This window comes from Dipodomys merriami, unplaced genomic scaffold (genome assembly GCF_024711535.1).
Source record: "Dipodomys merriami isolate MVZ:Mamm:240054 unplaced genomic scaffold, mDipMer1.0.p SCAF_292, whole genome shotgun sequence".
In the NCBI taxonomy this organism is placed as follows: Eukaryota; Metazoa; Chordata; class Mammalia; order Rodentia; family Heteromyidae; genus Dipodomys; species Dipodomys merriami.
The window spans coordinates 1,019,447-1,035,065 of record NW_027204404.1 but is presented as its reverse complement, the minus strand read 5'-3'; the positions used below and the strand labels follow the sequence as shown (position 1 = coordinate 1,035,065).

Below are 15,619 nucleotides of genomic sequence, written 5' to 3'. Positions count from 1 at the left end.
ATCCAAAAACCAGGTAGGAACTCATCAAAGAAACAGAACTACATACCCATTTCTTTGGTGAACATTGATGCAAAATTTCTCAAGAAAATTTTGGCCAAACTACTTCACAAATTCATCCAAAATAAATCATACACCATGATCAAACAGGATTCATTTCAGGAATGTAAAGCTGGTTCAATGTATGCAAATCAACTGATATAATTCATCTCATCAACAAGAGCAAGGATAAGAACCACATGGTTATCTCAATAGATGCAGAAAAAGCATTTGACAAGATCCAACACCCCTTTATGATGAAGGTTCTGGAAAAATTAGGAATCCAGGGAACATTCCTCAAAAAAGGCTGTATATGACAAACCTACAGCCAGCATTATACTTAATGGTGAAAAATTAAGCCATTTCCTCTTAACTCAGGAATGAGACAAGGATGTCCACTCTGTCCACTTCTCTTCAATTTAGTATTAGAATGCCTAGGTACAGCAATAAGAAAAAATGCAAACATAATGGGAATCGAAATAGGGAAAGATGAATAAAACTCTCCTCTTTGCAGATGACATGATCTGTTTTTAAAGAATCGCACAGACTCCACTCCCAAATTACTCCAGCTGATTCAAAACTTTGAAAAAGTGGCATGGTGTAAAATTAACCCTCAAAAACCCATGGCTGGATCCTTTTCCGGTTCATAAGTGTGATGATTGGATTCTCATGTGCTTGGGTGAAATGTGCCTCCCTCTAAACCTTGTTACAACGACGGCACATTACCCATCTGATGTAAAAAAAAAAATCCATGGTTTTTCTGTATGCCAACCATGAGAATAGCGTGGCTGAAATCAGGAAGCAATTCCATTCTTAATAGCCCCACAGAAAATAAAATACCTAGGAATAAACTTAACCAAAACATTAAAAACCTGATAAAGGAAATCAAAATAGAACTTAGAAAGTGCAAAAAACTCCCATGCCCCTGGATTGAAAGGATAAATATGGTGAAAATGGCAATACTTCCCAAGGCTACACAAAATTTCAATGTGATACCTATCAATATTCCAACCTCATTCTTCAAGGAAATAGGAGAGGCCATCCAAAAATTCATATGGAACAATTAAAGACCCCGAAGAGCAAAATCGATCCTTAATAGGAAGAACAGTGATGACATTTTCTGCTTGTCTCACAAATATACTAGTTATTGCAAATAAGGAAAACCATGGAGCCTATGTTTTTTGGGGGCCTGGCATACTTCACTTAATATAATGTTTTCCAAGTATTTTCATTTCCTATCAAATGGGGCAATGCCATTCTTTCTGTTAGAGACATAGAAAAAGTTGGTATTAGGTGAAATGAACCCCAAGATAAGTTTCCAAATATTCTTTCTTTAAGGTGATTGTTTCTAACATATTTGTAAGATTATTTCTTTGTTGCTTTGTATGTCCCTCCCCCACAGTATAAGCCCTGCTTTCACTTTATATCATGTTGGTATAATTTGTGGAGGGGAAAGGAATAAACAAATCGTTTAAATAGGGATAAATGTGGACGCATTGCAACAATGAGTTGTACAAGTTGTTATGACGAAAAATGAACATTTCAACATTGGCTACGGGGGAGGGGGGAATTATGGGGGTGTTAAGGGGGGAGATAGGAAGGTATAAGAAGGGGCAACAAAGGAGGAGGCAGCAATGCTGGATAAGAAATATACTCAATGGTTGAGAAGGTGGCTCAGTGGTAGAGCACTTGCATTGCATGCATGAGGCCCTGGGTTCGATTCCTCAGCATCACATAAGTTAAAATAAATAAGACAGAAATGGTGCTGTGACACACGTGGTAGAACACTAGCCTTGAGCTGAAGAGCTGAGGAACAGCACCCAGGCCCAGAGTTCAGGCCCCATGACTGGACCCCCCTTCCAAAAAAAAGAGAAATGTACTCATTATCTTGTCCATGTAATTGCAACTACTCTGTGCGGTATTTTCACAATTAAAAAAAAAAGAACAGGCTGGAGGAATATCAATACCTAATTTCAAATTCTACTACAAAGCCATAATAATCAAAATAGCTTGGTAATGGCAAAAGAACAGACCTCAAGACCAATTAATAAAATTGAAAACCCAGAAATGAACTTACAGACCTATAGCCATTTATTCTTCAATAAGGGAGCTAAAGAAATAGAATATAAGAAAGACAGTCTCTTCAGTAAATGGTGCTGGCAAAATTGGTTAATTACTTGTAGAAAATTAAAGCTACATCCTTATATATCAATCTGTACCAGAATCAACTCCAAATGGATTAAAGGCCTTTGAGTCAAATCAGACACTCTGAAAACCTTACAGGATGAAATAGGAGAAACCCTTGGTCTCCTTGGCACAGGCCAAAATTTTCTTAATAGAGACCCAGAAACACAACAAATCAAAGAAAGATTAGACAAATAGGAGTGCATGAAATTGCAGAGCTCCTGCACGGCAAAGAACATAGCTAGCAAGATGAATATAAAGCCAATGGATTGGAAGAAGATCTTCACTAGCCATACAATGGACAAGCATCTCATATCCAAAATATACCTGGAACTCAGAAAATTAAATCCCCCTACAACAAATTCACAAAGAAACAACTGTCCAATAAATAAGTAGGCTAAAGACTTAAAGAGAAACTTCTTTGAAGAGGAAGAAGCATTGCCAATAGACACATGAAGAAATGCTCAAACTCCCTATCCATAAAAGAAATGCAAATCAAAACGACATTGAGATACCACCTCACCCCAGTTAGAATGGCTATAATCAAGAACTCTAATCACAACAGATGCTTTAGAGGATGTGGACAGAAGGAACCCTACTGCATTATTGGTGGGAGTGTGAACTTGTTCAACCACTTTGGAAAGTAGTATGGAGATTGCTCAATAGATTCCACGTAGAGCTCCCCTATGACCCAGCAATCTCACTTTTGGGCATTTACACAAATGATCACAAAGAAGACCATACTAAAGCTTACAGCACGACTATGTTTATTGCAGTATTATTTACCATAGCTAAGATATGGAACCAACCCAGATGCCCCTCAGTAGATGGTATATATACACAATGGAATTCTATGCCTCCATTAGAAAGAATGATATTGCCCCATTTGTTAGGAAATGGAAAGACTTGGAAAAAATTATATTGAGTGAAGTAAGCCAGGCCCAAAAAAACATGGATTCCATGGTTTCCCATATTTGTAATTGCTAGTGTATGTCTAAGACAAGCAGAAAGGGTAAGATAATTTTATGTTAGGCAAAATGAACCCCAAGATAAAGATTCAATTTTTTTTTCTTTCTTGCACTTGTCTCAAACATATTTATAAGATGATTTCTTTGATGTTTTATATGTCCCTCCTCCACGCTATTACCCGTGCTTTCACTGTATTTGATATTGATATAATTTGTGGAGGGGAAGGTAAAAACCAAATCGTTTAAATAGTGATACAGGTGGACCCATTGCAACAATGAGATGTACAAGACATTATATCGAAAACAAACTTTACAACTTTGGCGGGTGCGGGGGAGGGGTAGGGGATTCAGTGGAGGGGGAGGAGATGGGAAGTGATGGGAATGAGAAACAAAGTAGGAGGTAACAAGGCTTGATAAGAAATGTACTCATTACCTTCCCATGCAATTGTAACCCCTCTGTATGGTTTTTAACAATAACAAAAAAAAATACTTGGGTGAACTTGTGTCATCAAACATGCAAATTCACAGATGTGTTATTAAAACATACATATTTTCCTTGAGGGGAATCTTGGGTAAGTTATTCATAATCTTCTAGTTTGTTCCTCAGGGAGAAAAACAGAATGAGGATACTGTGATTTCAGTTGCTCCTGATAAGTGTAAGTGGGGAAATAATGGAGGACAATGACTAGACGTGTAATCCTAGTGACTCAGCAGGATGAGATCAAAGGACCTTTGTTCAAAGCCAAACCCAGGAAGGAAGAATGTATATGACACTCCAATCTCTAATAAACTATTAAAATATCCAGAAATGGGGGTATAGCTCAAGTAGTCGAGTGTTAGCCTCGAGCAAAAAAACTCAGGGACAGGACTCAGACCCTGAATTCAGGCCCCAGGTTGCACACAAAATAATCTGGAAATAGATTTGTGACTTGAATAGTATAGCAGTTTTTTATAGAGAAAATGAAAAGAGGGAGCATGAAGACCTGAGCACAAAGCCCTGAGTTCAAGCCCCACTACTGATCCCCTACTCCTCCTCTCCCCAAATGTTTTGATTTCTAGTTTGTAAGCAAGATGAAGTAGGTGCATTTCTTCTTGTCTCCCCACCAAGCACAACCAATAAGCATGGATGTCACATATCAAATGAACATGAGGCATGTAGAAGGAAGATCAAAGACCTTCGGGCCTGAATGAAATGCATGGTGGTGTTTCCTTGTTTTCCCTCATATTCCAAACGGAAGCTGACACATGAGAAACAGTGGGATACAGAAGAACAACGTAGGTAGATGATACTCTTTTAGATAATAACTGCTCATCTCCAGTCAAATACTTCAGGAAGCTTGCATTCTACCTCTTGGCAAAGGATACCTCCCAAGGCAGTGCTCAGTTTCTTACTGTGACATCAATGGAGAATCACAGGGAGTCTGGACTTCACTCATATATGCAGAGAAGGAGCCTGTGGTGTAATTCACACAGTCTTAGAGGAGACTTGGAGGGAACCAGAATTTCACACCTTTCTAGCTGGAATAAAGTCCTAGCCCTAATACCCTTTACCTATTGATGGCAGCATAAGACTCCTGGGGCCAGTTCACAAGGCACTCCACAGTGAAAGGTTTCTCTCCATTGGCAGGAAACCAACCACTTCCAACCTCATCTGGCAGCTATGGGCAAAAGTCTCTGCAATGAGTACATGATCTGAAAATCCTATTCTAAAGAAGACCAGTAAAACCCTGAGACAGACATCAGGAATGCATGTTCATAAGACAATTTTTCACCTTGACAAACAAAAGACAACATTGCCACCAGCTACTTGATACTGATGTTGACATTATTTGACAAAGATTTCAAAGTAGCCATCCTAAAATAAACATTCAAGTCGCAATTATAAACACATTTGATAAATGGAAAAAAAGTAGATAATGGAATTTTTCGAACTTAAATGAAACATCTAACATAAAATTCTGTGTACAATCACATGGAAGACAGAAGAAAGCCTCAGTGAACTTGAAGATTACAGTAGAAATTATGTATGTGGAAGTCAGAGAAAAAGACTGAAAGGGAAATGGAGACAAAAGAAAATAAACAGAAGATCTAATATTTTTGTCATTGGAAGGAAGCTGGGTGGAAATATGACAATAATGGAATGGAACCCACTGAAAACTGTAAAAATGGAGGAAATGAATCTGACCTGACTGCAATATATGCATACACGGAAATACCACAAAGAAACATCAACCTAACAAAATGTAAGCTAACTATGCAAAAACAAAAACAAAAACAAAAACCCTGAAGAAATCATTTTTGTAATCAATGCAAGAAAAATGGCCCCTTAACTATAATAAAAAATATTTGCCAGGTACCAGTGGCTCATTCCTGTAATCCTAGCTACTCAGGAGCCTGAGCTCTGAGCTCGGGCAGTAAATTCCATGAGACATTCTCCAATTAACCACCAGTAAACCAAAAGTGGTGTTATGGCTCAAGTGGTAGAGCACTTGTCTTGACCTGAAGAGTTCAGGGACAGTGCCCAGGCCCAGAGTTCAAGCCCCATGACTGCCCCCCCCCAATTTTTTTTTGTCAGAAGACACAGGGGTCAAAACAAATATCTTCTAGAAATCAAGGCAAATTCAAAGCATTTCCAGACAAAGAAGTAAAACAATGATTACTATAGGAGTTCCTAAAAGAAGATTTTAAAAAGAAAATAACAGAGAATAAATCTCAGAGCTCATGAAGAGAAAATAGGAGCAAAGGCAGGGTAAAATGCATTAAACTTTGTTTCTTCTCTTGAGTTGTAAAGGTATGTTTGACCAGCTCCTGTACCAGGATACCCAGCAGGGGTAAAGAGATAAATGAAGAGGAAAAATAAGGATGTATATTGCCAAAAAACTTTATGATACTATATAAAATAGAACAAAAAGAACTTGTTGAAAAGGATTTAAGAAAGGGGAAAAAAGATAAAATGATAAAAGGAATGATTTAGATTGGGGTACATTGTACACATGTATGGAAATATCTCATCTTGTATAAATAATGTATGCTGAAACAAATAATGAAATTTCTTTACAAACTGAATAAAAAGTGCTAAGAGAGCATTGTGAATATCTCATAACTAAATGATAGCTGAGTACTTATGACTCATACCTATAATCCTAGCTACTCAGAATGCTGGGATCTGAGGATCATGGCTTGAAAGCCAGCCTGGGCAGGAAAGTCCGTGAGACTCTTATCCCCAATTTAAATGCCAAAGTGCTGTAAATGTAGAGCTGTGGCTCAAATGTTACAGCCTTGCTTGGAACAAGTTAAAGAAATTTAAGCGCCAGCATTGGCACAGATGCACACAGAAGCATTCACATACATACATACACTGGGTCCTATATTCTATTCCCCAGGATGATAAAAAAGATAAAAATATTAAATTAGAAAGACAAAAATGAGTAATTTACATTGTTTTTTTAAAAAAAACCTACCATAGCCTGGTGACTGTGGCTCATTTATTTAACTCTAGCTACTCAGGAGGATGAGATCTAAGGATCGTGGTTCATAGCCAGCCCAGGCAGGAAAAGTGATGTGACTCTTATCATCAATAAACAGTCAGGAACCTGGAAGTGGCACTGTAGCTAAAGTTGTAGACTGCTAACCTTGAGCTGTATACTAGAGGGACAGAGACCAGGCCCAGAATTCAAGCTCCAGGACAGAGAAAAACAAACATAAAAACAAAAACCAATAAAAAACTGCCATAGCTGCATTGTGACTTATGTGGTAGAATGTTTTTTTTTTCCCATAAACGAGGTATGGGTTCAATCCCCAGTGTTTTTTACACCAAAATAGCCCAATAAATTCACACTAACAAAAAATACATCATACTTTAAAAAGAAAATTAAAATTTACAAAAAATTTGAAATACAGCTAAAAGGAGAACCATGCCTCAATCATGAACAACAGTACACACCATCAAGAACGTATTAATTTCCATCAAAACAATCGATACATTGAATGCAATACTATAAAAAGCCTTCACAGGAATTTGTATAGTTCAGAGGCCCCATCAATTAGGAAAAATAAGACGAGGAATAGCAGGCAGATACAATGGACAAAGGTCTCACATCTAAAATATACTTGGAACTCAAAACATTAAATCCCTCAAAAACAAATCCTCAAAGAAACAACTGCCCAATAAATAAGAGGGCTAAAGACTTAAAGAGAAAATTCTCTGAAGAAGAAAGAAGGATGGCCAATAGACACATGAAGAAATGCTCAACTTCCCTAGCCATAAAAGAAATGCAAATCAAAACAACATTAAGATACCACCTCACCCCAGTTAGAATGGCAAAAATTAAGAACTCTAATAACAACTGACGTTGGAGGGGATGTGGACAGTAGGGAACCTTACTTCATTGTTGGTGGGAGTGTAAACTCGTTCAACCATTTTGGAAAGTAGTATGGAGGTTCCTCAAAAGATTCCGCATAGAGCTCCCGTATGACCCAGCAATCCCACTATTGGGCATTTACCCAAATGTTTACAAAGAAGACAACACTAAATCTACCAGCACAACTATGTTTATTGCAGCATTATTTACTATAGCTATGATATGGAACCAACCCAGATGCACCTCAGTAGATGAATGGATCAAGAAAATGTGGTATATATACACAATGGAATTCTATGTTTCCATCAGAAAGAATGACATTGCCCAATTTGTTAGGAAATGGACAGACTTGGAAAAAATTATACTAAGTGAAGTAAGCCAAGCCCAAAGAATCATTGGTCCCATGGTTTCCCTTATTTGCAATATCTAGTATATGTATGAGTCAAGCAGAAATGGTCAGATAAAGTGATGTTAGGAAAATGAACCCTAAGATATGTATTCAAATGTTTTTTCTTTCATGCATTTGTTTCTAACGCATTTATAAGATTATTTCTTTGTTGCTTTGCATGTCCCTCCCCCACAGTATAACCCCTGCTTTCACTGTATTTGATGTTGCTATAATTTGTGGAGGTAAGGGGGAAAACAAGTCGTTTAAATAAGGATACAGCTGGACCTGTTGCAACAATGAGAAGAATAAGTTGTCATGTCAAAATCGAAATTTACAACTTGGGCGGGGGGAGGATTGGGTAGCGTGGGATACAGGATGGGAAGGGATGGGAAGGGTAAACAAAGGAGGAGGCTACAATGCTTGATGAGAAATGTAATCACTATCTTGCCCATGTAATTGTAATCCCTCTGTACAGTATTTTCACAATGAAAAAAAAAGAATTCTACCACTGTCAACATTCAGTACAAAGATTCCAATTCCAAAATGCCATTTGGCTAGTTGGTGTTTATCCAAATTTACTTAGTCTTTCCTCTACTTTACTCTCATCCTCCCGTACCATTGCACATCCACACACTCCCCAGATTTTAGCTTACAGTGATCATAACATGTTCCTGAAATAAGGATTCTTTAGTGAAAGAATTAGCATTTAATTGTTAGCAAGTCAACTTCTTCAGTAATAACTCACAATGAGCTTACAGATCCACCCTTAATTTGGTCAGACCAGGTGCACACAACATAGTAAAATGGAAAAAAAAAACAGCATTTTAATGTCAGGTGGAGCACTATAGTACCTACCCCCATACCAACATGTGCTTAAAATGGTTCTCACATGTGAGGGCAGAATACCTTCTTGTCTTTGTGAGACTCTTGATTTTCAGGGAAGCACGAGGCTGAGACTGAGCCCAACCCATACACTTCTCAGTTTGCTTGCCCAGTATCAGAAAACCTTAATAATCTGCCCAAGGAAGGTATGCCAGGGTACAGGTGAAGAAAAGACAGGCGCCTAAAACTTGGCATGGGATTTCTGAGAAGACACCTTTATACTAAGAATTATGGCTTTTAGAAGTGGCTCAGTATTGGTTGTGGTCAGACAGTGTGGGCATGCAGGAAAATGAGGGGACTGGCAACTTTTATACGCTATCATCCTATAGTGAAAAAAAAGAGGAAAAAACCCCAAATGGGGCTGCACTGGTCATTTATTTCATGTCAAATATTGGGTCTGAAGAGTACTGGTTGTGAACCTGGACTGCTAGGCATAGAGCATAGGATGTGAATTGAGTTATAAATGGAGGGATGGGTTGATGGAAAGATTTGTCAATTGCAAAACTGTAATTCACATCTACCAGGGATTTCTCATAAAGGGACATTACACTCAACTATATGAACCCATTGACACTGGTCATTCTTGGTTGCTGGCCAATCACTTCCTGGCTTATCAGACAACACACCAAGTGGCCATGGTTTGGTGGGCACAGAGGGCTAGCATATAAAGGTCAGTGAATGCCTGGCATGTTAGCATGGAGTACCAAGTTTTAGCCACCCTGCACTGCTCATTCCCAAGGTTCTCAGCCTGTTAGCTCCTTGTGGAAAACTCACTGCTCCAACGGGAACAGGTGCTGCATTCCAGGCCTCGCTGTCTTGCCCTCCAGGTCTCAGAAGTCCCCAAAAGGCTGTTCTGAAGTTGTGGGGGCCTAATGCAGGCAAAGCTCAAGTGTTGTAAGTTCCAATTCATAGCAATGATAGGGTGCTGCAGAGCTCTGTAATGTTTTGTGCCTCCAAGGGAAGGAGGTCCTGTTGGTACATGGTGCAACAGGGCTTCCTGATCCTCCCTGCCCAACAGTAGCTATTCTGGCTTGAGCAGTGCAAAGGGATGGGGCATGAGGCACCCTGGGGACAAGCACCCACCAGGAGAAGGGTGGCTAGGGCAGGTACATCTACAGAGAACAATGCCAGTGCTGGGGGGCTGTGTGCTTTTATCAACGTTTCCACATTTCAATTTTCAAAAACAACTTAGACTTTAGAGTAAGTTTCAACCTATGGAAAATTTACACGAGTCTTTCCCTGGACTACCCCAGCTCTCCCTCGATGCACATGTCATAATCAAAGCCAGAACATTTCCAATGAAGTCATATTAGTCACTAAACACAAACCCCATGCTAACCTCACCATTGCCTCCCTCTGTCCTTCTCTCACTCAGGAGTCTGTTTGGTCCTGCATATCCCTCCTCTCTTTCCCTTTAAGGAACAAAAGTGTCCACCAAACTTCCATGCTTAGACATTGTGAGGTGTTCCACTCAGCATTTGCTGTCTTGGTAGGCATGGATTGAGGGATGTGGAAGGACTCTTCCTTCCTGGCCAGGAGTCCACAGAGCAACAGATGCTACAGCCATCTCTGTGAATCACAGTGGGACACCGAGGTCCCCAAGCTTACACTTGTTCATGGTACTCCTGTTAGAAGCCACAGTCTTGGATTTGGTCGGTAGGTGAGTTATACTACTATTTTGTGCTGGTCATTTTTCATTTGTGGTCTTGTTTCCTATCCAGGTACATTATAGGGCCTGGACTCACCTATTTTAGGCTTCCTATTGTAGTGAAGTTGATATGCATCCCTAGCTTAAGAGGAGATGTCACCCACCTTTTGGCCTGGGCTGGTCCTGAATAATAATAGTCCATATCTCAGCATCCTAAATAGTTAGGATTGCACAGGCTCCTCCCAGCTCCAATGTTCCTTCCTTCTCAACCCTACCCACTCAGCAGTGACTGACAGCTCTCTCTCCTCAGTTATTCTTACCTTCTGAAATTTCAGAGAGGAGACACACATTTTCTTCTTCATTGTACTCTCATTGCTCCCAAGAGTGCTTGAAATTTTACTGTCTATCTCTTCTCATTTTAGGCTCCCTAAGGAAGTGATACCCCCGGATCCTGGATGTTTCTCCATAAGGAGGCAGGTCCCAGTGACACAGAGGTAAACGTAGTCATGAACCCCAAAGGGAGGTCCTACTACTCCAGCTGCGGGCTGTCAATTCCTTCTGAAACTCCCTCAGCTACAGTCATTCTCCATGATATAGTAGTCTTCCTGCACTCCCCATATTGATGGGTATGAAGACAGCATCATGATAATTGGCCAGGTCAAACTATGGGCACTCAGTGATGGAGCTAAAGGAGTTTCACTTGTTCCCCTATACAATCTGATATCCAGTCCCTCCCTTCAACAGAGTTCAATCTCTGCGGATGCCCTTCTCTACCAATTCTCTCAGTCTCTCTCTAGAACTAAGGAACAGGTGTATGTAATTGAGAAAATGCAAATACAATCTCTCATCATGATTGGGCTAATTTCCATAGGGAAAAAATGAACAACAAATTTATACTGAAACTGTCTCCCCACTTCTATTATTTATGAAAGTTTGATCCCTAATTGCTTTTGTGTGTTTGTTGGTGGAGGTGTATAGGTACAGTTGTAGGGGTGAAGTGAATAGTAGGACTTGAACTCAGGTGCTTTGGCTCTTAACCTGGATATTTTTGTTCAAGGCTGGCACTCTTACCATTCCAGTCACTATTCCACTTGTGGCTTTTTCCAGTCTAACGGAAATAAGAATCTCTTGGGTTTCTCTGCCTACACTGGCTTGAAACTGCATTTCTGGTATCAGCCTCCCAAAAGGCTAGAATTACAGGTGTGTGTGAGCAACTTTTGCATGGCCTCCCACTGCCACTTTAAAAGGGCAGCTTTTATCTTGTGAAGTAAAAGAACAATTATTGATTGAAAACTGGGTATCAGTGTGATTTATGCAGATCTGGAGGCTCCTCATGGGAGGAATGGCCTTCTCTTGGGAAGGATCACCGCACTACATGAACCAAGTAGATTGAGGAAATGTTCCCAGAGAACACACCGGATACTCTGAGTAGAACAACACCCAAACCACAGGTCCTTAAAACATTGCCTAAAATATATTTTTTTTTAACGAAATCACTCACAGACACGTCTCCCATATTCTTGGGAAAAATAACAGTAGAGCAGCCATCTGGATCCTGTCTGAAGGGGGTATAGGGTGTTTGGAACCAAGCCTTTTCATTAGCCCAAATCACATCACAAAGAGGCAATATGGATGCTCCTACTCAATGACTGGGCCCTTTACTGCTACACTATTAGGCTTCTTAAACTGAATGAAAGTATTCACCAAGTTTCTAAAGTTAAAAAAATAAATGGGGAAGAAGTAAAAATATTGCATGTGTGAGCAGATAACAAGAATCTATTCTAGATTGCAAGTTGCCAAACAGAAAATGTGCAAATCATAAAAACTAAGATTTGTTAAAAAAAAAAAAAAAGCCTCCTCCCAGAAAATGTAATCTGTCGATCTACCTGCTGCAGGTTGTAAAGGCTTACGTACAGCCTGGATATCACTCAGGGGTGGCTGCTGCCACCGATTGTAGGTGACATAGCCAGAACTGCTTTGGTATTTACAGTGGCTCTAGGACACTCTGATCATTATATATAGCATTTCCAACTTTCTCTCTTTGAAGACCCAACGATCATAATGACTTTAGCGAGTTCTTGTGTCCAAGAAAGGGAAAATTCAGAGTGAACTTGGCACCAAGATTGTCTTGTTCTGACTGAAGGATTATTGACTAAGGGATAAAACCTGCCCCTGCTAGGAGATTTTACACATTGAATTTGGAAACAACAGGTATTTTCTAAGGTCTTATAAACTGGACTAAATTAACTTAGGGATATGGAACTAGACTAATTTAAGATATGAGGTTGGAAAGAAAGATCAACAAGCATCCCAATACCGGTATCCCATTATGTGTTGGTGGATGCTACTGCCACAGGAGATTGGAAAGCAAAGCAGCCATGGGGGAAGGTGGCCTTAGCAGGGGACAAGAACTTGCCATAAGGCGCAGCCAATGCTTTGCTGGAGTTTGTTTTTACTGGCTTTGTAATTCCAGGGATGTTGATGCTATACTATATAGGGAATAAGCTTCTTCCTCAGCCTCCTCCCATACTGTTGATTCTGTTTTCAAAGTGGTTTCTTGTTCTGATTTCACAGAGTAGAGCAAAGCAAAAATTTATACCTACCTACATACAAAGTTATTCTTTTTATGAAGTTTGAGTCTGACCATTGAAGAACAACTACAACTTTTCATACACAGAGTTCTAAGCCAGGGCTTTACTGAAAACAGTCATTGAGACACTTCCTACTAGTTCCCCATCCTCTGAACACTATCAAGATGGAATATAGTGCTGCCTCTCCCCTTACCCCCCCCCCAAGTCCTGAGGGTTGAACTCAGGATCTTCTGTTTAGTTGACTGGCACTTGACTATTTGAATCACACTTTCAGTCTTGTTTGTACTAATCACTTGGAGGCTCAATTTTAACAGACTTTTCTAATTGAGCTAGTCAAGATCATATGGATGGATTTCCAACTTTTGAGTAGCTAGGATTACAGATGTAAGCCATCTGCCTCCTGTTAGATTATATTGTAATGAGGGAGGTTGGGAGGTTTGTAAAGAACACAGGAGAACAGGGCTTGCAGATGCAGATTCCAGCAACTGGTGTGAGGTGTAGTCCATTAGGTGAGGCTGACCTCATCACAGCCTTGCCATTTGCCCCCAAGTTAGTAATGTTTTTGCACTATGCGAGAATTGATTCCTTTAAATGAGCAGGCTACACTAATTTCACATGATTCTAAATGAGATGTACCAAGGCCTTGTTAGAAAGCTCATACTGGGGTTTAATGATAAAGCTGTTGTACATAAACCCATAAGAATCAAAAGCTGTCCACTATTCCACGCTTATCCAATGATATATTTGTACCTATATAAAAAATTCTGGTCTCAAAATCTATGAAGAAAATCAATACCAGGGTTTCAATGGGATTGATATATTGTTTTACATCTACAATTTCTATTTTGCCTGGAATAATAATAATGCCATATGAAATTATGTCTGTGTCTCAGAGATCCATGCTAAATTCACCAGCAGCCCTGCTCAGAGGAAGGGTGCCATGATAGTGTGTGAATTCATTTGTAAACATGAGTTGAACAGAAACTCATTTTGTTAAAACACAGCCATCCATCAAAGCTTTGTAGAAATGACCTGTCAGGAGAGACCTCCCCAGGCCACAAAGCTGTAGAATCATGAACTACAAAATTCCAGCTGCAGTGTGTCTTGTGGTAGGAGATCATGATGGACCTAAAGAGGAAAATGTGTACAACTTTGTTAAGTATATATAGGGTTTTGTTTGCTATCCATGTCTCTGAGCCTCTTTGTGCTCAAGGCTAGTGTTCTACCAACTGAGTTCCAACAATACTTCCAGCTTTTTCTGAGTAGTTTATTGGAGATAAGAGTCTCATGAACTTTTTTATCTGGGCTGGCGTCAAACTGCAGTCCTCAGATTTCAGACCCCTTAATAGCTAGGATTACAGGCATGAACTAGCTGGCTCCTGGTTTTTATATATAACTTTTAAAACGTACAATTAAAGTCCATAAACATTAAAAGATGTATAATGCAGCATACTCAATTAGTATTTGTTCCCACTGGATCATCTGTGAACTGAGTTAAAGATTTGCCACAGTTAGTTTTTGAAGACAGAATTCATTCTGAGAAGACATTTGAGAAGGTCAGATATAAAGTCAGACCATCATAGAAGGGAGTAGGAATTGTCTAGGAAATCCAGGCAACAAGATCTGAATTAGGAAGTAGTGTGCTGCCTTCCTCAGCACACTCAGCTTTATTATCTGAAAAAGGAAGGATTGAGTGGGAAGAGGTCACGTTCCTGGGGCAGTTTATGGGTTTGTTTTGCTCTCTCTCCAAATTCTCTAATATAGGAGTGCTGAGTAATAGCCTCTTCCTTTGAAAACTTCCCACATTATCTCACTCTATCAGGAGTGGATACCTCACTTCTGTGCAGAGGAGCTTGCTTTTGGGTCCTTCAGACACATGCAGACACCAAAAGCACAATGCTATAAATGGAACCCAAGCTACTCAGTTTTATCAATGATGTAAGAGCTGTTTCATGACAATGAATCTGCAAACTGGCCATCATCAATTCCAATAGTGGAAATAGCAGCCCCAGACAGTGGATAATGTAAGATATTAGTTGATCTCCATTCTCACTTCCCTTCCCTTCCATTCTGGATATTTGCCACAATGAGGATCTTAGCGTCAAAAATTTAAGGAATTTGAGACATGACACCACAGAAATAAGCAAATATATATACATAGAAAGATTGTTTTGTGTAATGTCCCTCTTAGGCATATAAAGTTAATTTAAATAAACTGAGTAAGAAAGAAAAAGGTTTTAAACCTTTAAAAAAAAGCAGTGAAACTGCTTTAAATAATTTTTTTCTGACTCTCCAATATTCCATTAAGAAAAATTCTCATGACAAAAATAGATACACTCAAAGCAGCAGCAATGCGGGTTTTGCAGAAGCACAATATTTCTGTTTCCTATAATATCAGCTGAGCTTTCTGTGGGATCCAGGAAAAGAACATGGCAGTGGGAGGCTAGTAGAAGAAGTAGGAGTGCGGATCTGATGAAAACATGCATCTAAAATCACCTAAAAGTGCAAGAGATAAGGTTTCTGCTTAAATGTGTGTATCTATATTTTCTCTTTTTCTAATC

At 39.5% G+C, this 15,619-nt stretch overlaps 1 non-coding gene across 1 annotated transcript; it reads left to right on the top strand.

The window, feature by feature from the left end:
- The first annotated feature begins 667 nt into the window (after window positions 1–667).
- Window positions 668–772, top strand: LOC138839098 (small nucleolar RNA U13). Its single transcript, XR_011375840.1, has one exon. It is a non-coding gene; the product is annotated as a small nucleolar RNA U13 (small nucleolar RNA).
- The last annotated feature ends 14,847 nt before the right edge of the window (window positions 773–15,619 follow it).